We start from the raw sequence: 17,245 nt of genomic DNA on the forward strand, positions 1-17,245 counted from the left end.
AGACAGACCTTAAATAGTTCCCGCACATTCCCTCTTCAAAAACAGGTCTTTCTGCCTCTTTAGAGATAGTTATATTGTCAGAAACAAATTAATTCACTATCATGCTGGAAACTGAAGGTTGAGGATGATGAGTATTTTATGGTTTGGAAAGAGAAGTTCTTAATCTTTAACCTTTACATCCCCCAAGCCCTCAAAAACAAATAAAAGCAAACAAAACTTAAGCATTGTTTGTAGTACACTATTCATAGTCAGGAATACAGCAGACATTCCTTCTAGTGGCTTTGCTCTAGCAAACAAAATCAAATTCAAAGTGATGGCTTCATCAGAAAGTGTATTTGGATCTAAGATGGATGAAATGTTATATTTTAATTAGAGTCATTCCCTCCAGCTCCATAAATAAATGTGCTGCTTTATACTCCCTCAGAAGGGAAAATCTGGCTACAAGATTGGCAGCAGTAACAAAGCTTTCCTTCCTGTTCTGAAGCTGGTGCAAATCAAAGCGTGTGTGTGTGTGTGTTTGTAGTCTGTCCACATTTTCAAGTTAACTCCACTGCCTTCCACTTGTAGCAATCAATGGACTCATACAGCTAGTAAATGGTAAAATGGCAATTCTTTGTGTCACAGGATTCTCTTTACTGCTTTGCATTTCTCTTAAAAAATAGAAATAAATAAATGTTAAGGCTCAGTACTATTAGACAACAGTAATTATTTTCACTAGGCTAAGTGTTTTAATCTACGCTTTTGTGCGTGGGCTGAGCAAAAATATCCATGTCATTTCTTTTGGGGTTCAGCACTGTACTCCTTACTCAAACAAAACTCCCACTGACAGTCAACAGCACTTTTGTGGGGTAAGAAGTACAGGATTAGACCCTGCAATGACAGCAATGATTTTCGCAAGGAATAGTTCCTTACCAAAAGATTTCTCTGTATGTACTGTATCTCATATCCATGCTACCCTTCTTAGCTTTCATTCTGAGCAATCATTAGTATTGTGCACTGTTCTAGAAGTAGATTTCATGCACTTCTAAGACCTTGTAAAAAAAAGAACTAGGCCAGAATCAAAAGTGTGAATCCAAACATACCAAGCTTCAGGAAAGTTTGGGTTTGCAATTGAATTTCACAGCTAGCCCCTTTTGCTATAATAAGTTTGACTAAAACCTGGATTTGAACACCCCAGAATTTTGGGACAGTTCTGGTCTGGATTTAACCTTTGGGTCACCAGCTTCTCTCTCTCTGAATGAGAATATTAAGGTTGAAACTGTTAGCCTATGTCCTTCTGGTATTTAGAAAGGATTTCTTTAACTAAAGATAATGGACAAATGCATACTACATATCATATTGTTTTTAATTCCTATCTGCTTTCAAAGCACTGCATTCCAGGAACTTTCTTTTTCTAAAGGAAATGAGCCAATATTTTCTGGAAAGTTTCATTTTTACCATGGCTAGAAGCAGCATTAAACAATATCTTGCTGGTTCTTAAATTATGTAACAGAAACCCAATTATTATTCATTGAAGTGAGGCTGGAAGATAAAGCATGTGGAAACAGCAATTAGTTCTATCATGCTGCTGGACCCCCTGCCCCAAGCTGGGCTTTGGTGGGCCAAATAAAATTATCTGATGATTTGGTTGTGGCCTCCAGGCTGCCAGTTGCCAATCTCTGCATTAGATCACTGTGCAAAATGAACAAACTAGCTTTCTAAGTCTCAGCTTCCTGATCTATTAATCGGGCTGTCATGGGGTGGACCCCCCACACTCACCCTGCAAGAGCTGAATTAGGTCAGGTGGGTCTAATCAGCTAATCAGGGGAGATTTAGGTTGGAGGCAGCTAATTAAGGACAGGCTCACCTGTGCAGGAACAGGCAGGGCTTGTATAAAGCCGAGTAGCTGTGGTCACTTCTTAAGGGTGTTTGGGGCTGGCAATTCTGGAGGTGGTGGGAAGTGGTATATGTAGGAAGAGGACTATAGAAACAGTAGCAAGAGTTGGGATTGTGGCTGCTTGTTATAGGGTCCCTGGGGTGGAACCCAATGTAGAGGTGGATCGGGGTTCCCTTACTAGCACCTGTGGAGTAGCAAGGGCATTGGAGGTGGCAGCCAGACAGCAGGTCTGGAAAGGCTGTGACTTTTCCAGAAGGGGAAGATTTTTAGTAACTTGGCTGGAGGTGAAAGCCCCCAAAAGGAAGCTGCAGATGTAGGAGTCAGCATAGCAGCTGAGTAAGATTAGATACTAGAAGACTACACTGGTGGGAAAGGCAAACTGGCAGAGCTAATTCCCAGGATGGCCAGGAGAAGGTGCTGATCATGTGAGTGAACTCTGTAATGGGGGTATGATACTTTGTTAGCTGTGGTTAAAGAAATCTTAACTCCTGTCTAATCTCAGATGTTATTTGCTTACCAGAATGGTAAAAAATATTGTCCCAGTTTATAGAGTTGGGGAAACTGTCACACACAAGCTAAGAGGGGATGCTAACTTCCATAGAAGTAAATGAAGAGAGACTCCTTCTGATTTTAATGAGAATTCATGCAGGTGTTAAAGAAATGTTGTGAAAGGGATTAGGCATGGCCTAGCATAGGAGAAAGCCTGGAGCTCTATTACTCACTTGCTGTGTAACTTTTTTGGCAAGTATCTCAACATTTCTGAGCCTCATTCCCCAGGAGTAAAATGGAGGCAATATTTATCTTTTATTATCATATAAGACTTAATTTAAATTTAAAATTAAGGCCACTGTACAGTACTAGTGCCTGGGAGTAAAACTCAGAAATTCCTGGCTTCCAATCCACTGCTTGTTGCACAGCATTATGTAGCTTTCAGAAGACACCACTCCCCTCTGCTCCAGATTGTTCATTATTCTCAAGTGTAAATCTTTCAGGCAAGATGAGTTCACGTATTTGCATGCTTCGAGAGTGGTTCAAAATCACAGGTGGTAGCAAATAAATTGGTATGAATTCTTGCCCCATTTTTTGTTACGAATTTCATCCAGCCATTGGCTTGGATTGTGATCCCCAACAGTAAATCTTCAGCCACTGAAGTACCCCTCTGTATTTTATATTGAACAGTGTTGTAAAGCAAGGGGAACCCCACACTATAGAATTCTCCTTTCCTCAGCTTGGTGCAAAAAAAGCTTTGGGGGGCATCAAACCCACTTTCACAATGTCTGGTTTTCGTGGCTGGTCACAGGCACAAATTAGAGTACCCCCAAAGGCAATTCTGCACCTCTGCACTACAACAGCCCCAGAGAATAGCTAGACTGGAGTGTGCTATCGCTATTGGCCCTCTCCCAACCTATGACAGGTATGCATGTAGAGGGTTAGTTTAAATCACTGGCTCTCAAACTGGGGGTTACAATGTGGCTATATGTGGGGGTTGCAAGCTGTGAGTCCTGGTCCTGGCCAGGTGTGGGGCTGTGAGCGCTGACCCTGGCAGAGGAACTGGGGGGCAGAAAGGGGGAGACAAGCAGTGACACACAGCTACTGTTCACCCTCCCAACGTTCTTCCGTGCATCCCCAGGAGGTTGATTGTGGGGGAGTAGCGAGGAGCAATGCCAGGGCTCCCTGCATTTAGGTCACTTCCCCGCCTGGGCTGTGCTGTGAGGCAAGTATCAGGAGCTGTTGCTCTTTACCCTCCCCTTATGCAGCCCAAGTGGGCAAAGTGACCTGGATTCAAGGAGCCCTGATGTTGCTCCCTCATAGCCTCCAGGGTGTGTGGAGCAGCAGCATTGGAGGAGGGCGTGAGCAGCAATATCAGCCTTGCTGTGCATGCAGGTCAGTTTCCACAGGGGTTGGGGGCAAAGAGGTCACAGTGCAGGGATGAAGGTGGACTGGGGAGTCCAAGGGGGCCAAAGGGTCACATTCAGAGGCTTGCTCTGTGAAAGGGGTCACCAGTACAGAGTCTGAGAACCACTGGTTTGGACTCCCTATAGCCTATTTTATCCTGTTACTTTGCAATTGCTTTTTAAAAAGTTACATTTTCTCTTGCCATGAGTCCTGACATCTTTGACGTGTCACCTATTCATATAAGTTTTGATATAGTGAATTCTTTTATGTAAGTCTTCCTCTGTATTTTCCAGAGTCTTTTCTCAGTTTTCCACTAAATTATTTTCTCTTACTTTACGAGTTGTAATTACCTTCCTTTTATAGATAAAGCAAGTTCAGTTTACTTTTTTCCTCCCTGACAGAGCCTTGGTGAATGAATTGCAACTCTCCTCATTACCATAGCTTTGTTCTGCTCAGTTTTAATAATTGCCCTTGTCCTCGTCTTGTAACATTAGCTTCAAAATCGTGTGGTTTAAAAACAGAGATTAATTAGCTAGGATATTTCTGCAAAATGAGATGAAGTTTGCATTTCATATAATTAAATAACTAAATCAGAATTCCATGAGTAAACATGGCAACATAAAGCAAGGGTAGATAGCTGGAGCATGACTAACAAAATATATATTGTTTGGTCCCAGTGAAATTTGTGTAGGATCAAAACAAATGCAGTTTTTCCAATGAATTTCTTATTTTCTTTAGCCTTATGTTCCTTGCCTCCAAAACTGATGCTTCTCTAACCCTACCATCCTATTTCTTTCTATCCTTTTTCCTCTTCCCTACTCATTCCCCACAAAGGAACTATTTTTCAGCTCCTTTGTACCTGTTCTCCTAAACCCCTTTCCCTCCCCCACCCCCATAAGGACACTACTTCTCTCCACCTCCTGTATAATGAATCTGCATGCAACACATCAACTGCTGACTCTAAAAAATGTCTTGGAGTGGTACAGTGACCCATTGACCTAATTGATTCAATATCTTCTGAATGGTATTATTGCCAAAAACAGTTGCCGAGGGTCATCTAGTTTCATTCACTTGGAGTAATTAAGAGTAGATTATTGGTGCAATTGATTTCTTTGAAGCATGAAATAAAATATACAGCATTAATATTTAAGGCAAGTAAAATATAACTCAAAACAAAGCTTCAGTATGAGGATTGTTTCTTTACTTCTGTAGTAGGAAGCCAGGCAAAAGCCATTGGATGATTTAGATGGAGGCTTGACAGCAAAACACACAAATAGAAAATGTCAGGGTTAATAGGGGTTTTCCTTATTCTAATAAAATTTCTTGTTCAGTGTTTTCAGAAAGCAATTCTTCCTGTGATTTTAACCATTATCATGTGATGTAGAGTCAGAAGTTGATTCATGTTGACCAGCATAAATAAAAATGCCAAAGATTATCCCTCCACAAGGCTTCCACTTAAACTCATGAAATGGCCTGCACGTAAGGAGCCCTTCATCAGATGCGGAAACTGCAACATTGCTTAAAACAGAGGTGATATACAGCTGTGCCATTAACTTATTGGGGGGGAGTAGCTCTTCACTCTCTTCCTCAGCTGTAGCTGGGCCGCAGTTGGGCTGGGGCTGAGGTTAGAAGCTGGGTCATGAGTGGGGGAGGAGGGCATGCCCCAGGCACTGCAGGGGCCGCATAACAATTCATAACTGGGCTACACTAAACCATGTGCTCAACACAGTGGTTTAGTCTCATTATACCAGTGCATCTTAACCCTTAATTGCCCACTTCATTTTAAGTGGTCCCACCTTGTTTAGCTCAGACACTGGTTGCTTTCCATGGATCTAAAGAGCGCTCTCAAGCTTGTGCCTTCCATCACCAAATACCAGTCCAATAAAACATTCCATCACCTACCTAGTCTCTCTCATAGCCAGAGACCAACACACCTACAACACTTCAAATGTTCATAATACTAGCATCATCTGCATCCCAACAGACTTCAAGATAACAGAGAGAGATTCTGCAGAGTGGAATTTTATAGGAATGACATTTTAGCATTTGGGGAGTCCGAGGAGGAACATAAGGCATGTTACGAAGGCAATTGAGGCTCCTGGGCTAATAAGTAGAAGAAAATGTATGTGACAACAAAACCAACTAGGTACACAACTGTAACTTGTATCCAAGACATTGATATAATTTGCCCAGTTACTTACCAGAGATCTCCACTTGGAGTCTGTGGTCTCCAGGGGAACTCTCCAATGATGATTTGATTGCCTAAAACTGTTTTTTAGTGCAACAGTTCTTGCAAGATGACAATTTAGAACTATATAAGGGCAACTGGAATCTCACAACATTAAGAATGAGTGGTGTTATTATGGTGGTCCAGATTACATCAGGACCTTAAGTACAAGATGTAGTCATTTAAATTCTGCAGATGACCAACAAAATACAATGTAAAGAATCTGATGCAGATAGCATTACGTAATAGGCTTTGGAAAAGAATAGCACTAGATATGTTTGAATAAAGGGGTATACATTCACTATCCTTCTAGATACGTAGAAATTCTACTTCTCACTAGAACCACCAACGACAGGCCATACAAAAATTAAAGGGTATCTTTTCTCATTTTGGCATTCTAGAAGAAATAGTCACTGCCAATGGACCACTATTTGCTAGCGCTGAACTCAAGCTTTGGGGATATAAAGCATATTACTTTCCAGCCCCTGTCACTCTCAGTGCAGTGGATTTGTGTGGAAACTATCATGGATTTCTAAGAAAATACTGCAACAAAAATGCCCTATACTAGCTCTGTTGAGCAACTGACTTGCATGTCCATCATTGGAGTGTAACTCCACTTCTGTTGCTCGTGAGCCTTACATAAATCTTTGTCTTAAGCAAAGGATTTTAAAGGATAAGTGTGAGGAAGGCCAAATCAAAGACCTCAAACTTTCTTCCATGCCTATCAGAATGCTTATCCAAGTTTAAACCTGGTAAAACTGAATGAAGGAAAATATTTAACATCAGCTATCTTCATTGCATATAGCTGCACCACAGGATCCTATGTTTTTTTTAAACCGATTTAGTTATTCAGTAAAGTAGCAAGAGGTGGCCTCTTCATCTGGTTTCAAATTCATGTGAATTTCTGTTATCCCTAGTGACACATGTATTCACTGTACAGCCTTACTGAAGGGAGATGATTGAACAGGTGCCTACAATGGTGGCATTTAATTCAAAAGAATCAACTGGACAGAACTCTCCTCAGGGCCAAAAAATGAGTAGATGAGACAAAGGGTTAAGCCAGAGTCTCCTCAGGATCTTTCTGTGATTATTAATCATAGTCTCACCTGGACTACATACCTTTAATTGTGCTGATTACCATGTGACAAAGTGTTCCTTCAGGGGGAGGGGATGCTGCACTCTTCAACCTCCCATCTGCTTTCAGTAGTCTTGTCTCTCTCCCTTAGCTGAGCTTCATTTCTAAATCTAGTCTGTGCAATCTGATTGGGCTTTAGCTTCAGTTTACATAGAGCACACTATCACCAATGTCCTACACCATATTATTTGTCACAAATAGGCTTGGGAAAACAGGACAGGAAGACTTTGTCGCTTCAGGGGAAACTCCAATTTACAGTGTCGTAAATCGGCAGCACCACCACCAACCACACTCATTTATCTTCTAATACCCTTCAACCCACCTCCTAAAGTCCTTTCTCATAGCCCCATTCAGGAATAATTTGCACATAAAAGTCCATTGTTTTAGTTTGTGGAGTTTCTACTCCTTTTCTGTTATGAGGTGGTAGGGTGTCTTTTGCCCTTCTTCCATGAAGTAACCTAAGGCTTCTATTCCCTAACTCCTGGCTCTATTTAGAACTGGCAGGCTTGCAGAGGATCCAAGTGAGGTAAGGAGCATTCAAGTACATGCCCCTCATCGCCACTTGTTCTCAACCTTTAGAACGACGATGGGGAGCTGGCAACATGTAAGCAGATCACCACCAAGCTCTATGTGGAAAGCAGTCTGAGAACTGCTGAGCTGGAAGTGTCATGTTTTTGAACTGCTCCCTTTAGTGTTGTGGTTCAGAGAATATTCCTGTGATGTTCATGTACACTTGGTTGTCAGAGATGACTCAGTAACTGAGTAGAGCTGTGTAGAGAAAGGTAATTCCACTGTGGAGGCTTTTGAAATTTGGTTTTGTTCTGCTGTGGAACAAAAACCAAATATTTAGAAATTCTCTGAAAGTGAAAGCCCTGGAGTCCCCAGCTCAAGGGCCATCCACCTGTTTGACTTTCCCAGAGCCATGGACTGTGGAAGTCTCCTCTCAAGGGCAGGCTGGGGTCCCTGACTTGAGAACAGTTCACCTGGCTAGCTGCCTTGGGGTCATGGACCCCAGAAGTCTGGGCTGATGAGGAGACCCAAGCCTGGGAACTCGGGGGAAATAGGCCTCCCAGAGCTTCCTGGTTTCCCATCAGCACACCTTCCCCCCGCCCCAGCAAGCTGAGGAATCAAGGAACCTTTGTGCTTAGGTACTATTTGAGCTCCAGGGTGTGGGTGGGCACAAGCCTGCCCACAGCTGAAAGCTCCTCCCCCAGCCTGAGGGGAGGAGCCACTGAACCTGGACTCCATTAACTATGTGGGACAGCAAGTGAAAAAACAGGGATGGGTGTGAAGGTCAAAGGGCTAAACGGAGGGAACCTGATGGGGATACCTAGCAGTGAGCCCTGGACAGTACCCACTGTTCCTTGAAGGTCCTTTGTGCTTAGATGCTTGGGAGTTGAGGCTTGCCAGGCTTCCATCAGGTGGGTTGCCAAATCAGGGAGCCTGGAGGGCTGGGCTGCCATAGAGCCAGAAGGGAGATCTGGCAGGGAAATCAGACTGGTTTCTATCAGACCTTCATCAAAATCAAACCATCTCCATGGAATTTTTTGATTTTCATGAATTGGCATTCTTTGATGGGGAAGTATTCTAGTGGCACATTTCTAACCAGCTCTATAACTGAATGCTACCTTGACTTATAGCCAAAGGGAGGAAACTTTCACCATGACAGTGTTAATATTCCGTATGGTGGTAGTGGGTAGCCTATCTCAGCAACAGGTCAATAGTACTCTTTGTAGATAGAAAAACTAGCTAATATAGTGAAAGGGTAAATGACTAACTGCTACTTGATTTCTATCTGCTTCAATTCCTTTGTACTTGCATAAAAAGATGTGTATTTTGGGACTGTTGACCCACTGTCTATTTTGCTTTTTCTGTGTTTGGATATTTAATTTTTATTTTTTCATGGTAGTAAGTGATTTTCATCTAGGAATTAGCATATAAAATCTGAGGAATTCCATATGCTGTACATCCACATGGGATGACCCATTACTAGAAGGTGACTGAATGGAAAACCTGTTGGATGTTTGCAAGGGGACAGGCTTTGCTCTGTTATAATTTAGCCTAAAAGATAAGGCACTTGTCTCTCACAGCTTTCTCGTCTTGCATTTGTAGTGCAAACAAAATGGGATAGTTCAATCATTTTCTTAAGTGAAGGGAGATTTAATGCTGCAAATAAACAATGGTACAGAAATGAAAATAAACACATAGGCAACAGTAAAAACCCACTGATAATTTTTATAATTATGATAGTGCTGGTCTCTTGGAACAAATATGCAATATCTAGTAATATTTTCCCTATTTGCTGTTATCTTTACTCACTATAAAATGAGTACACTAGCTAACTCTTTAATACCTTTTTCACACTTTCTTTGTTTATCCCTGCCTTTATTAATGATGAACACAGGTGGAGTTACTAGTCTAACACAGGTGGAACTTTTGCTGTAGCTCCCCCCCTTTAGCAATCCAATACAAGAGCAGAACCGTTAGCTGCCCCATTCTTAGTGTCATAGTCCGAGGTGAGCTGTTATAACAAAATGGTCTGGGCAGGTTTCCTGAGGAAAAGCTTCTTGTAGGTGAGTGTAAATCTAGAAAAAATTCTTAAGAACCGTTTATAATACAGCCACTATTAGTGACAAAACAATTTAATCACGCTACAGCATTAAAAATCTCCCTGGTCTATGTTCAGTCCCAATTAAAGGTGATGTAGCAGCTCACTTACAAACTGTCTGAAATGGTTTATTTGAACTCTGAAGCCAAACAAGCCTTGAAGAGCTAAGCACAATCTCAGAATTAATTGCATACACTTTGATAGTTGCAGGTGATATCAAAGGCCTTCTGTTACCAATGGTTTTCCCATCTGCTTATAATATTAGGGGCAGATTTCAGCTGGAGAAAATTTTCATAGATCCATTTACTTCAATTGACAATTTAGCCCATCTAAGGATCTCTTCCATTCTCTTTAGAATCTGTTTAATATGGCTACTAGAAACCTCTCATTGTTCCTAGCATTTTTGAGGTTTTGTTGATGGTTTAAAATTATTGCTTTTTTGTGGATTGGCAGTTTTTTTTTTTTTTGGGGGGGGGGGGGTATTTCACCATTATACAATTTATTTCCTTTTTCTTCATTTTGGGGTTGGGTTTTGTTCTCATTTGCAGCTTGTTTTCAAGCTATCCAGTTTCTAGAAATCTTTTTTGTTTCCTGGGATCCTCACAGTAGCATTAGAAGGTGTATATTTCAGTGTAAATATGAAGCTATAAAGTTTTCTTCCTTTTTCTATCCATCTCTTTGCCTTTTGAAAAAATGCTTTTGGTTTTACAGAAGTCTGCTTGTAGAACATCAAGGGGGTTTTAAGCTTGTGGCTTTCATTTTGAGATTAGTCAGACCGTTACGTTTTTTTTTTCAATGTTTGAAAATACCCTTTGTTTGGCCTTCGTAGTATTTTGCAGAGGAACATAGTTCTGACACCAGCTTTGCTGGCATTCACTTTCCTATTTGGTTTAATCATTGCTATCATTTAGATGGCCATGTTTACTTAAGATTTCTCAAGATTTCAGTTTTGTAGTGATACTTCGCTTTTGAACTGACATTGTTACCTTTGTTTTTCCTTTGTACTTCTGCTGAGTAGTAGCTGTGATTTTTTTTTTCCCTTCCTCCTGTTGGTATTCTTGTGAAACATCTAAGCAAGTCTCATGAGTCTTTTGGTAGATTGCTAAAGTATTACTCAGTCAGGAGCTTTTTCATTTTGAAGGGTTATATCTGAGAAAATTCAGCTATAAATAGTCAGGCACCTAAGCATGTACAGTGACGAGCTGAAAAGCTCCTGGGCTACACAGTACCGAGTGCTTAATATCTTTCACGAGTATTTGGTCTATGCCAGCACTCCAAAACCTATGAGGACCCTAGTTCAATTCAACTATGAATTTCTTAGCTTTAATACATTTTCTGTATTAATTCTTGGAAGAAACCATAAAATCTGTCTCAAGGATCAGTGGGGAAAAAAATCTGTCTGGCTAAACTGAACATAAAATTATGTCTAAACAAATTTTATATTGGAAAAACTGAATGTTGCATTAAATGGATCTTTAGGACTGGAGAATGGAGGTTGCCAGTTATGCTGGTTTATTGTGCTGCTTTCTCTATGAAGATAACTGGGCAATATCTCTGCAGAGTTTGTGGGACTCATTGAGGCTGTTTCTATTAGGTAACATCTAATGTGTCATAACGTATAAAATTGTGATATCAAAAAGCAACTGAAGTGTCTTCTAAGTCAAAACATTACAATAGAATCTAAACTTCTGCCCTTGGCAAGCACCGTTCCTTACTTAGACTATAGGTTGCCCCACCTTGGGCCTTTGTACTGTTTGCTGCCCGTTGGGGCTCTGACCTTTGGCTGCCCCACCTTGGGGCGCTGGACTGTTTGCTGCCGTTGCGGCTCGGGCTATTGCCTTTGGGCTACCCCGCCTGAGCCTGGAGACTGTTTCCCTGCTCTAGGCTGGGCCAATCCCTGCCGGAGCAGGGTAGTGAGTGGGCGTGGCCTCCCTCTGAAACTGACAGGGAGGGATGGCCACCCATCTTCATGCAGTAGCACCTAGAGGCCTCAATCAAATTGACCAAAACAAACTTTTGGCAACACTTCCTGTTTTGATCAAAAAGCCATTTTGATTAGAAAAAAGCTTCAACAAAATTTTTACCAGCTCCAGTGATGTGGTAGGTGGTAAGGGTTATGTCAAGGGGCAAAGGTGAACAAAGAAAAATACAGATAGACTTAAATTGGGCAGGATCTTGAAAGAGTGAGGAGATGGATTACAAGAGGAAATTAGTGAATGTTTTAATAAGGGAGGAGTTGGACATTGTCAGACGTAGGTAAGATGGATGACTTTTGTGTATCTCTTTTTTTTAATTGGTTTTGCAAGAGATGTGGAGGCAAGAGGGAGAGGAAGAAATTGCATTAATTGACGTGATCTAAGGCATGTGCAGCAGTTTTAGCAATAGACATAGAGCTGTTTTATCAGAAGAATTTGTAGCTCACAGCTACTGAGAACCAAGCCAGAAATTAAAAATATATTACTATTTGAGATCAGGTTGACCCTGTCTCCATGCCATTCTGCACGTGAAAGACTTTATCTCAATGAATACACTAAAAAATCATGTCTTGCTATGAGTGCCATTTATAATGTCAGGAAAATTAGGATAGTTGCACGCCAGCCTCACTTATTCCTCCTGAAGTGGTAGATCATTCAGTGTTTGGCCAAAAATTCCTGGGAGGCTATGCACAACTAGTGCAAAACTATCTCATGAGTTTGGAAATATCAAGAACAGTGATACTTCTCTTGGTTTTAAAGTTTTTAAAAATGTGTGCATGCCCACTCTTTAGTTGTCCATGTCCTTTTCTGATCTACATATCAATTCATACGTAGAGATCTATGGAACTTTCTCACCCCCTGGAGAGGGGAAACAGTGATTGGGGAAGAAAAGCTCAATACCACGATGCTATTTCTGAAGAAGCAGTCAAGGAGGAAGATACATCACTGCTGAGAAACTGGTAAGAAAACTGATATAATATGTATTAGATTGTTCCCCCTTCTCCATATCAAAAGGATAGTGGCAGTACAATCTGCTCTTTAAGTGTGTAAAAAGGAGAAGAGTCAGAGGAAAGCGTACATGGTACACTCCTGGAATAACTGCTGTGTGAAACTGTAGCAAAATAACCATGCAATAACTAGAAAGGAATGTCTGTGCAGAACATACTTGTAAGCATCCAGTTTGAAAGGCCTTTGCTCTCTCCTGCCCCCTCATTTTTAACCCTTCCTTCCCTTTGAATTTCAATAATCAAGCTGATATTATCCACAGTCTGACATAAGGCAGTCTTTTAGCAATATAGCTATGAATGAAAAACCCTTACTATTAGAAAAGCTTGGAAAATTGGGCTTTAAGTAGATTAATTAATTGGCTACTGTCTACCTAAATGTATTTTACACTTTTTCTTCTGCTGAATGGCAGGTTTTTGACAGGTGAAAACTGTTTCATCTTGGCAAATGCCCCCCTTCTGTTTTTCAGACTAAAGGCTGTTTGCTTTTTGATTTGACACTAGCTGAAACAAAAATGGAAATACAAATCTCTATTCCTGTTCTTCAGTCTGAGTCAAATCCTGCTGTTTAATTTCAGATATAAAGACTGAGAAACTGAGTGGTAAATTGAATGTTAATGTTTGGTTTTGGAACAGTAGGCAAAATTATGCCCTGCCATGCACCCATTCAGCCTCTTACTACAGCTTCATATGAAGTGTAGAGTTTAATTGGGTTTCACAAAGTGTAAGAGGGCAATTGGTTCCGGAGTCTTCAACTTTGAACACATCAGTTTTCATAGATACATAGGACAAAGCTACTGATCTTTCCTCCCTGCTCTCTTTTTACTGTAACTAAATGGGCCAGGTTATATTTAGTGGAGTAATTTTCAAACCACAATACAGAAGAGTTTCTGCGCCTTGCCATTTTAGGATTGTCTTTTTTTACATCTTTTTTTTCCTTAACTTCATTCTGACGTGTATAGAGTCACAATGGGTAGTGCTCAGATTGAAAGCTTGTCTTGAATTACACAAATTCTAGTACACTATGTAAGATTGTCAGGCTTGTTGTTGTCTCTGGTAGTGGACTGCAATATATTTAGGGAACATTTGTACTTCAGGAGGTAAGGGGGAACCTATACTTACAGACAGCTGATGTATTGGTTTTCAAGACTTTCTCCATTGTTAGAAGCAGAATACCTTTCAAGTTTCAAATCTGTTTTTTCAATTCCAAAATAATCATCTAGACAAGTGTCTTTGTCCACAGGAGTGCTTGTCAGTGTTGGAGGAAGTGTTGTAGAGAGTACATTTCATTTCAGAAAGTTAGTCACTATGTAAAACTTATTCAAATTATCCCACTTGAAGGATTGCCAAAACATAAGGTATCCTGTGCTCATATGAATGGGGAAAAGATAATTGTTCATGCTCCACATACTATAGAAGAGGAGTGGCCAAACTTACTGACCTCTTCCCCCCAGCCTGCCCTTGCTGGGCAGAATCCTGTAGCCCCACCACCCTCCGGCAGAGCAGAAGCTCGGAGCTCCCCACCCCGGTCTGGTAGGTGGAAAATAGGGGAGGCTGTGAGCTGCACTTTAACTGTAAAAGAGCTGTATGCATCTCACAAGCCACAGTTTGGCCACCCTGGTATATTGGATTTAAAAATGTCTAGGTGAGTGTGGGACTTAAAACAAGATGAGTGCCTTGGGGCAGATTCAGAGATTAGCAAAAGGCAGTAGTAATGTCTCCCACTTGTACAAATCCCATTTTGTCCATTGAACATGTTTTTTGGCATGTGCTGTATCCTATATACCCATAGACAAAGTGTGCAAATTGTCCCTTTCCTGTATCGATGCCCTGACCAGCACCCAACCTTACCATTCTTAGATATGATCTCCTGCCTGTTGATGCTTCTACCATCCAGTCCACGTCTGATGGCTTGTGCAGCATGTTTAGGTTTGGAGCAGGGGTGCATTACCGGAGGCAGAAAGCGTGGCTAGGGGGAGGGTTAATGTGGGCTCAGAAGTGTGTGTGGGGAAGCACTTCTGGGGGAGGGGAGAGTGTATTATAGGGGCATAACTGGAGGAGGCATGCAGAGAGAGACTTAACTGGTGACCTACAGGAAGTTCACCATATGCAGAAGCTACTAGCGCTGCTCCTGACATCCCCTTTTGTGTCTGAAGGACTGTTTTCTTCTGTAGGCACTTCCATCCACACTAGTGCTGATGCAACTAAGCCTGGACTGATTTGAGCACAGTAGATGCATAGTCTTGAAAATTCAAGATAACTTTGAGATAGTTCTTAGCACCCCGACAATCCAAGTGACATACTTTGTAAGTGGAGGCAAGGGGTACTTAAATTATTTGTTATTTTGTTAAATTTATTAGTTATTATCTTCTAAGACAAAGTCCCCAACATAGATCTGGCCATACTTTAAAAGGCTTGATTCCATTAAAATGAACATAAACACTGAAACTCTTGGATGTTCTTTTTAATGGAACCAAACTGTTTGAGGCTTACCCAGATCCACATTTTCATATCTTTGTAAAACCCTGTTCTTTAAGCTGCTGAAAACTAAAAACAGATATCTTACAGGGTATAATCGGTATTTCGTGGCTATCATGGAGCTGAGAATGTTGAGCTTTCCTGATGCACTTCCGTATTTCTATTTCCAATCCTGGCCCAAATCCGAGAGTGCATTAGAATTTGAGAAAACGCAAAGTTTAAGTTTTTAAACCTCAAAGCTTGTTTGTATTTGGTTCTAGGGAATGTTTGAGTCTGTTAACTGAGCTGGTTTACTCAATTGTAGCAAAAAGAAGCTGAACTTGAATTTTTTTCAGAGATGATTTAGAAAGGAGGACTCTAACTGCTGCCAAGAACGGCCCCCCATCAGTTAGCAAAGAACATATATTCTATACTCCTAGTGTTATGGAGTACTGCCTGTGTATATCAACTCTGCTTTCAAGTAGTAATTAAAATTATACCTGCCTGGGGTGTATAAATCAAGAGATTCAATTGTTGATCTCAACATTGACAACAGAAGTTTTCTTTTGTTTTGATATATATTAATCCCAAATCTCCCACAGCTACATGTAGAAAGAAACCAATCCAGTGGTTTTTAAGACACACAGTTGCCTGATTTTTGATTCTTCTGAAAAGATTACTCCATTCCTGGCTAGCTCAGTCAGTCACCACCATCTCCTCTATGTCCCAATCACTTCCAGCATTTGTCTGCTTGAGTATGCCCTGATTTTAGCTGCACATTATGGGGCTTGTTCTATGCTGGAGCAGTGCAAAGGTGTGGGGCAGAATGCAGAGTTAGCCACAAAATGTATTAGTTGAAATCCATATAGGCCTGGTCTACACTTATCTGGAAATTCGGTGGCAGTTGACAGGAGTTACAGAAGCGACGCAGAGTAGCTTGCGTAACTTCCGTCGACTGCTGTACTTCCGTTCTGCGTGGTGTCTTCACTGCACCGACGGGAACTGCCACTTCAGGTCAACTTCCTAATCGATTGAGTGGGTCTTCACTGACCACTCAATCAATCCAGAAAGATCGATCTGACAGCGGCGACTTTGTTGCTGTCAGTGTACACATACCCTTAATCTATCAATTTAGGCATATGTTTGTTTAGAAGGGAAAGAGTTTATAAATAAGAACATAAAGAATGTTCTGCCGTTCATTTTTTCCTGAATTAAGTCCAGGATTTTGCAACTGAATATCCATTGCAGATTTGCAATGTGCAAGGAGGTAGTAATCAATGGATACAATTACACACAACATTTATATATGGCTATGTCTCTATGATGTAATTCTGTGTTTAATAACCTAAAAAATGGTAATACTGTTAATTTCACTTAGAAATGCCACCTTAAGGTAAATAACTTGGAAATGTCAAAACTAAAATATGGCATTTTTTTCACTGAAGGCCATGACTATTTTTCCATCAAAATGTAGGTATTTTGAAAGTTACTGTAATTTTCCACTTCTTAGTTCTATATTCAGTTGTTTGAAATGTAGTTCTCTCATGTCTAAGCATTTCATTTCTGCATTTATTTTCTTGTTTATATTTCTACTTAAGAAAATTAATGCAAAAACATACCTTATATATTAGATTTAACTAACTGTAGAACAACTGAATTTTTCTCCCTCTTCTCTTGAAAGTAAGTTGAACACTCATGAAAGGTACTAAATTGGAGTGTCCTGAAGTCAGACGTCATTGCTTCCTGCATACAGCAAGGTGAGCAACATTGCTGTCTTCTCATTCTTTGGTGTGACTACCAGCTTAGGGTTCCATTGATTGGGTAGAGATTCAAGAAACCACCTTCCTAAAAGGTAGATAGGAGGCAAGGTGTTCACTCCCCAAGCCAGCCATTATAGGGGAGTGATGTGCTGTCTAAAAGATTCTACTTTGGCTGATATACTCCACTACCCAGTATATAGAACATTGTGTAAATATATAATCTGTCCTTATATTGGTAGTGATGATGGTTTTCAAGATATGGATAGCTGTCCTTTAGGAATGGAGCGAACTATCAGTTCATTTCAC

The 17,245-nt window shown here is 40.8% G+C and overlaps 1 long non-coding RNA gene across 7 annotated transcripts in view; it reads left to right on the forward strand.

Moving 5' to 3' along the window:
• Positions 1-1,931: 1,931 nt before the first annotated feature.
• The window catches only part of LOC137166752 (uncharacterized), a 55,979-nt gene continuing 40,665 nt past the window's right edge, over positions 1,932-17,245 (forward strand). For 4 of the 7 annotated variants that reach the window (XR_010923797.1, XR_010923792.1, XR_010923796.1 and 1 more), the window contains exons 1-3: positions 1,932-2,301; positions 12,553-12,677; positions 16,861-16,936. This is a non-coding gene — a long non-coding RNA (uncharacterized lncRNA). Of the gene's footprint in view, positions 2,302-3,666; positions 3,761-8,448; positions 8,556-9,643; positions 9,708-12,552; positions 12,678-16,860; positions 16,937-17,245 lie in introns of those variants that run through there. The other 3 variants (XR_010923795.1, XR_010923794.1, XR_010923793.1) reach the window with 3 other exon arrangements.

The sequence above is a fragment of the Emydura macquarii genome, unplaced genomic scaffold, assembly GCF_026122565.2.
Source record: "Emydura macquarii macquarii isolate MOO-44397 ecotype Brisbane River unplaced genomic scaffold, CSIRO-AGI_Emac_v2 contig_2897, whole genome shotgun sequence".
In the NCBI taxonomy this organism is placed as follows: Eukaryota; Metazoa; Chordata; order Testudines; family Chelidae; genus Emydura; species Emydura macquarii.